At 35.8% G+C, this 7,757-nt stretch overlaps 1 long non-coding RNA gene across 2 annotated transcripts; it reads right to left on the bottom strand.

Annotated features, from left to right (window-relative positions):
* Nucleotides 1-5,227: 5,227 nt before the first annotated feature.
* On the bottom strand, nucleotides 5,228-7,587 carry LOC117216058. 2 transcript variants are annotated; one of them, XR_004489295.1, is made up of 4 exons: nucleotides 7,500-7,587; nucleotides 6,903-7,001; nucleotides 5,624-5,746; nucleotides 5,228-5,250 (listed from the first exon to the last, which is right to left on the bottom strand). It is a non-coding gene; the product is annotated as an uncharacterized LOC117216058 (long non-coding RNA). The 2 variants fall into 2 exon arrangements; XR_004489294.1 differs by lacking the exon at nucleotides 5,228-5,250 and having other exon boundaries at nucleotides 5,466-5,746.
* Between the last annotated feature and the right edge of the window lie 170 nt (nucleotides 7,588-7,757).

Here is a 7,757-nt window from a genome sequence, read left to right as displayed (position 1 = left end):
CCGCAAACATTGTTCGAACGTCGATCACCGAAGCCTAGGGAAATAGCAAAAAAGGAAAAAACAATCAAAATCACAAAAACAACCTTAATATGCAAACATCCAAACTTACGCAAAACAACTCGAAGGAGGAGGTCCTTGTTATGGGAGAGCAGCGGAGCTGCGCGTGTTTACCCAGTAAACATTGAAATGATAATGATGCTGCAGCCATCAGCCCTTCCACGCGCCGAAGAACACCGGTAATTCCCACGGTACAGCACGTGGAAGTTTCTCGTGGAAAGGATTAGATCAGCGTGGAATGCTTCAAATCTCCTAGACGCTAGCTCAGCGGAACACAGGACTGATAAAAACTAAGTCGAAATATGGAATTTGCATTTTGTCACGTACGATTCCAAGAAGCCCAAACTGCAACATCCCGATTCCCACGGAAGCGTACCCCCAGTGGACCACCACCCCGTGGGGGATGGCATTATAAATAAGCGTAGCAACATAGCGCAGCGCTCATTATTATTCTGGTGAACATTCTTATTACGGTTCATTATTCTTTGTTCATTATTATAGTGTCCATTCTTCTTATAATTTGCGTTCGTTCATTTTTTATAGTGTTCATTCCTTACGGCTCATTATTCTTCGCTCATTAGTTTGTTCATAATTCTTGTGATCGTTTGTTATTACGGCCCATTATTAATTTATTACTACGTTCGTTATTGCGCTCGTCACTGCGTTTAGAAATTTTGTATAGTATTTTGCGTTTCGGGGTCTTAATTTTTTCGGTCAAGAAAAGAGAGTCGCGACTAAGTAAAAAGAAAATTTTATCTTTGAAGTCCTCATTTCATCGTTTAAACACAAACGCGCATTGTAATTGCGGTATTAATCCAGCTAAGTGAATTGCTCAGTCTGTATTAAAATAGATAAATAAAGTAAGAGTTGATAGTAAACTATATTCGAGTTCAAATAATAAACTCAACAAAACTTCGACGACCACCGGAGCGGCTGAGGCAATGGCACCAGACAGCACCTACTCCTCAAGGTAAGAAAATTAATTTTGAAAATTTCCTTCTTCTCTGGTAATCTCGTTGCCCTCGAGAATTGAATTAGAACTTCCTATCATCGATTTCGTTATATTTTCGCGAACGGTTTTGAAGATAGAATCATTGTTTAAACTTTTAACAAAAGAGTTGTCCGCTGTGTCGGCTTGTGCGAACGGTGTTTTCAACTACTGAAACATCCACTGATCTTCGCATTCCTCCTCCCATTGTTGGTAAAATATTACCCGCCTTTGGGCAAGGCTTGCGAAATCACATAAGTCCCGCACAGGAAGGACTATTAAATACATCGTCGGGGTCAATCGAAAATTAAGAACAATACCGGCGTTGCTATTAACTGATATTCTTGCCATCATTGCATGCGATTGTAAGAGAGATATAACAGAACAATTTCCCTTCGAGAATTTAACCAAAGGATCGTTCGCTGTGTTGGCTTGTGCAAACGGTGTTTTCGCTTATCGAAAACACCCATCGATCTCCGCATTCCTCCTCCCACTGTTGGTAAAATATTACCCGTCTTTGGGCAAGGCTTGCGAAATCACACGAGTCCCACACAGAGAGGATCGTTGGAATCATCCCCGATTATTAAACTCAAAAGGCAAGAAAATCGTGGTGACAGAATCCATCGTAGTAAATGAATTGAGTTTCGGTCCTAACGGCAAACTACTACAGCGAAATTAAAAGAGAAGAAGAAGTCAAACGTAAAAATAAATTTATATAAAACAACGAAAACTCTCACATTCCTATCCAATCCAGCAACGCTAAAATATATATTATCTAGCTAATAATATATATATATAATAACCTAAGCCATTTTACATTCAAATAAAAATCCGTTCAACGAGGAAAAATATTTATTGTACCCAGCTTTAATCCTCTCCCGTGCTAGTATCCCTGCGCATAGCAGGTTAGCCGAAAAGTGGAATTCGTTTACCAGTTGCATTAAGCGTCAGTTAACGCTACCCATTAAGCGTAAAAGAAAATAATAAAAATAAAATATTTTGAAATAGTCCTTAGACTATTTCTGGTGGCAGCAACTACCGTATTAATTAGAAATCTAAATCAGTATTAAATACACAATAATATCATTTCAATTTATTTCCCTTCCGATTAAATTCAAAACTCAAACTATAAAAAAAAAATTTTTCAGTAAAATTTAACTTTAAATTTGATCGATTTAAACAAATAGATACGTAACAGAGTAAAGTAATAAATTTTTGGTGGCAGCGGTGGGATACGCTCCACGGAGGATTAAAGTTGGTTTAAACGGTTCGATTCGCTCCACAAGGGATTAAAGTTGTCACGATTATCGATAAAATATATACCTAAGAAATAATGTCGACTAAATTAGAATCGTTGGACAAAGGCATGATCTTGATGTTATCGGAAAAACTTAAAGCATGGGATGCGAATTTTCGCGACATGAGTACAACAATGAATAAATTACAAGACGATGTGCGTTCACTGAAAATAAAAAAGGAAATCAAGACACCCGTATCATCGCCGATAATTTCCCAAGCGACAATACCGATAGAAGTTAATCCCCAATCAATTAAGTTAAAAGATGCAATAGAGACAGTACCAGTGTTCGACGGACATCGACCCTCGGTATTTCGATTTTTAAGAGCATGCGAGCGTGCACGAAACATGGTTCCTAGGCATCAAGAATCTCAGTTAGTAAAATTATTAACGAATAAGCTTCGCGGACACGCGTTTCTCGCCGTAGAAGACACAGAAGTAATAAGTTTAAACGATTTCGGGAATAAATTAAAAGATATGTTCGGTCCGGGAAAAACGGTTAACGAATATAAAGGGGATTTAGCTACAATATTTCAACGACCGGGAGAAGATATTTTGGACTACATAGAACGCGTCAAAGATCTCAGGCTGGCGATAATGAACGGGGAAAGGTACGAGTACGGCACCGTATTTCAAGATAGGATAGATCGAGACACGAGGGAAGCTTTCGTTAAGGGGCTCCCAAACGAGGTGTATTTACGAGTAAAGATAGCAGGATACCAATCCTTGGACGATGCGTACCGCTAAGCCATGAAAGCAACACGAGAATTAAAACAAGTGAACAATAGAATTCGATACTAACGTCCGACACCTTCGGATAATTATAACCAAAACAACGCTCATCCACCATACAATAGTATCTATACTGTAAACAACCGCCAGGACTGGAGATTTGTACCGCCGTCGCAGAAACATCTAAACAACCCGGGAATAGAAGAAAATGTCAGGAAAGAAACAAGAGCAATAACTTGGGAAGAAAAACGCATAAATAAATACCTCGATAGAGATCTAAATCAAAAGAGAGATGCTGATCATTTCAACCAATCAACTTTTCAATGCAAACACCATTCCGTTGCTGTGATAAGGGATAATGTCACGTTAAATAATAAAAGGACGCACGGTGCCATAGACAGGATCATGAGTGAGAAATTTTCTGAGTTACCAAACAAGATAAATAATGTTAGTGCCAAAGAACTTTCAGACAAAGCAGAAACTAGGAAATTGAACGACGAGACGACAGGCAATGCTTATCCACTGCCTAACATCACAGAGATATTGGACCCGCTGGGAAGTGCAAATCGCCTCTCCACGTTCGACTTGGCAAAGATACAAAAGCAAGACTCCACGAATTTCGTGAATGTTTCAACCATAATAGGAAAAGAGATAGCGAGTGCATCTCACTCAAAAACTTCTATAAAACCATCAGAAGGAAACTTTATCGAACTCAAAGCCAAATCATTAAATTGCAAGGAAGATCACACTATAGAAAATAAAAATATAGCTATCCCTAAATCCAAAACAGAATCTATAAGCAAAAAGGTTTGTAATAAAAATTCAAAGAATAATTCCAAATCTACCAAAAATATTCCTAAACGTTCCATACAAATAAATAATAATTTAATTATAATAAGCACTTCCAGTAAAACTATTCATCCTGAAAAGGTAGAGAAAAATAAAGGTGCTGCGAATAAAATAAATGAAGAAGAAAAAAGGGTAACTAAGGAAAAGGATTCTAAACATTTTCAAGCTGAAGAAACGCAAGTTCAACGAGCTCAAAGAAATCAAAAGGGAGAAAACAGGGAATCACCAGTCGAAGATATATATAAAAACTTGAATAAATATGCTAGCCATTGGATTATAATTGGATTAAAAATACTTTATTGGTTACTACATCTAATATTTGACGTAGGTAACATAGTAAGTAGTGCTGATCTTATGATTCCCCCAGGAAAATATGGATGGTATCACACTATACTATATACAAAATATTTTTGGGTTAATATGGCTGCGGCACTCTCAAAAATTTGTATCTTAAATGCTATTAGCAAGCAATTGGATAATTGGATCAATGTCAGTAAACCTGTGTCTTGGCGCAAAATAAAAACTAAAATGAAGGAAAGGAACGAAAGTCTCCCCGCATAAATTAGTTTCGGACATCTAGCCAGAGAACCTATTGGTGAAGTAACAATCGAAGAGAACACGGAACCAACATGCGCAGAATATCTCGAAGATCTGTTCAATAAAATTAACACTGTACAACGAATGGCAATAGAAAATTTGATAAAATCCAAACTAAGACTAACGATCGACGAATTAACCCTCAAGATTTTAAAACAGGAGATTCGATATATCTACTAAAAGAACCTAGTAAAGGAAAATTCTCCGATCAATATACTGGACCATACAAGGTGCTAGAAATCTTGCAGAACCAGAACGTCAAGATTGAAGTAAAAGGGAGTCCGCGAACAGTGCACTTAAACAAGCTAAAACTAGCGCATAACCGAAATAAGCAATGAATAAAGTGATTTCAGTGGGCAACGTAGTGCGGTAGTGTATGTTGTAGTGCTGTTCGTCGAATAATACAGATATCGAACACCTAAAAGAGAAAAGGAAAAATTATTATATGTACTCTAATTATTGTTTGAATATAAAACGTGTTGATTCAATAAATAATTAAAAGAGTGAAAGTGAAAGTTACCTTGTGAACAAGTAATCATCATACGAGAAGGTTTACGTGCAAAATAGGTTATGGATCTCGGTTTGCGAAACACCATGTACGACAGCCAGCTGAAAAATAAATGAACAAATTAACTTCAACTGCCTTAATGCAAAATACAACAGTACTAAATGTTATAACAATACTATGGAAGCATGGCACTGTTCGTCGAACAACACAGATGGCGGAAACCTGAAAAGAAAAAGAAGTTTATTACAAATGATCCGATTACTGTTTGAATGTAAAACGTGTTAGTTCAACGAATAACTAAAACAGTGGAAGTGCAACTTACCTCGTGAACAATTAATCACCATACAAGGAAGTGTACATGCATGAATGTCGCAGATTAACAAGAAGAAATAAAATAGCTGATAAGTGTAGAAAGTGGTTAGAAAATAATTAAGATAGATTAATTGAAAGTAAAAGGATATCTTATTATGTATTAATCTACGTAGTATTGTTATATTATTATATCTAACATGTAGAAGTGGATTTTGTAATACACAATAGCGGTCGCACACACAATGCATTATACACATATTAAACTAAATAAACTAAACAGTACCTTTATGGCCACAGATATAAGACGATTGAAGACAACCGTAGTAAGTATCCAAGGCATATCGAAGAATCAGGTGATGTTGTGGGAATGATCTAGGTAAGTGATGCAGCATCGGAAGAGTAGAATCTGAAGAATTACAGACAATGTTAATCTAACAAGTAGGTTTTAATCACTAATAAGGGAACTAACTCATATCATACACAAAATAATAGCAAATAGCAAGTACATGCAATAATAAATTAATAGGGAAAATAAGAAAGGTTAATAAACACAGGAATAAGTTAGAAATTAATCAAGATAGACTAACTAAATATTAACAACATGACTGAACTCGGTGCAAAGGAATAAAGTTACGTTACACAAAATATCTGGTAACACAATACACAAAAAAAAAGAAAAAAAAATTAACTAAATTAAACAAGATTTATATAAATGCGAGTCACGTATAATCAAAACAATGACTATCGAAATTCGAAAACAACACAATCTATGCTATCGCATTAAGGTAGCACACGGTATTGACACACACAATATCATGAAACACAAACAATATTACAGAAACACTACAAAATAAACTATAATGATTAACAAATTAACTATTTCAACAACACGCTACTGTTGACATTAAACAAACGATACACGCAAGCGACCATGTTGAAAATTCGTCGCACGCACCCCAACACAAATAATAGCTAATACAATGTAATACAGCATTATAATAGCAATGCTAGGTACAGAACACAAAAAAAAAAAATAATAAAAAAAAGAAAAAAAAAGAGAGAGATAAGGAAAATATATATAATAAACAACAACTAACATAACCATAACATATTATATATTATACCACATACAGGGATACAGTATTTGTACAAAGGGATAGGTCCGAACAAAACTTATAAAAAATTATAAAATATATATATTAACTGTTTTCGTATGTATGTCCAGAACAGGTGGCGAGTTCATCGACCCTAACATAGAGGACTCAGACGGGCCCGTACCCGCATTCGATCTGGAAGCGACGGAGGATGTTCAGTCTTGCCTCTGTGTTCGGTTGATACGTTCTGTCTACCATTTAGATAACGGTCATCTTTGTCAAGACTGTTTCGATAACTTAGATCCAGACCACCAGGACCTATGTGACGACCCACCCACTCATTTCATATGCGGAGTATCCGCAAGAACACGAATATCATACTGTCGTATGTGTGATATAAACCTAGCGGACCTACAACCCGCTATATCATGCCTCCAATGCATGATCGTTTACACTAATCTAACTCACCTTGAAAGAAACTTTTTAGTTCAAGGAATAGCAATCCGCGCCGTAGAACTATAAAGTACTTGTATGCTACGCACAAGACCAAATACTGATGCTATCCACCTGTAAACAAACGACATTTATAATTATGCATATAATTTTCACTTATGTTTACCAATATATATATGCACGCATGTTGTAAAGTAGGCGATATCTATGACACTCACTTCCATTGATAATCCGAGTGACTCGTAAAATAAGTCGTCATATTTATCATTACACGCACATATATATATATTCAAAGACAAGCTATAATTGTAATATCTATTCCTATAGATAATATATACTTATATATTTATAACGATAAAACAAATCTCATCTATATTACTTAGCAATACGTATGCATATACGTATATAATTATAACCCAGGTAGCATTCATGGTATTTATTTTCACCGATAATAAGTTTTAACAAAAAAAAAAAAAAACATATAAATATAAATTTTTTTTTATATATATTAATAATAATAAAAGATTATTCTTATTTCTAATAAACTCGAGAGGAAGAAACAATTTAATAAATTGTTAATAGGAAGATGAATCGCCTGGTCATCGTACTTACCCTCATCAAAATAGCATACGGCCTGGTAGGATATGACTGCAATGGCAACCACCTCAACGTTACCACTATCTCTCTAAACTCCATCGGGGACTGCAGCATACAGCCTACAATGACTGAAACCCAAGATATTTATATACAACTACTTCAACTCTCAGAATTTGAATTTACCAAGGTAAGGCAATGCAAGGTGCAAATAACTCGAATTGTATATTACTGTGGCATGCACTTTCACACGTCGGCAGTGCATAACGGATTCGC

The sequence above is a fragment of the Bombus bifarius genome, unplaced genomic scaffold, assembly GCF_011952205.1.
Source record: "Bombus bifarius isolate JDL3187 unplaced genomic scaffold, Bbif_JDL3187 scf7180000010100_frag, whole genome shotgun sequence".
Lineage (NCBI taxonomy): Eukaryota > Metazoa > Arthropoda > Insecta > Hymenoptera > Apidae > Bombus > Bombus bifarius.
Note: the sequence above shows the minus strand (reverse complement) of the source record. Positions and strands in the feature narration are given on the sequence as shown.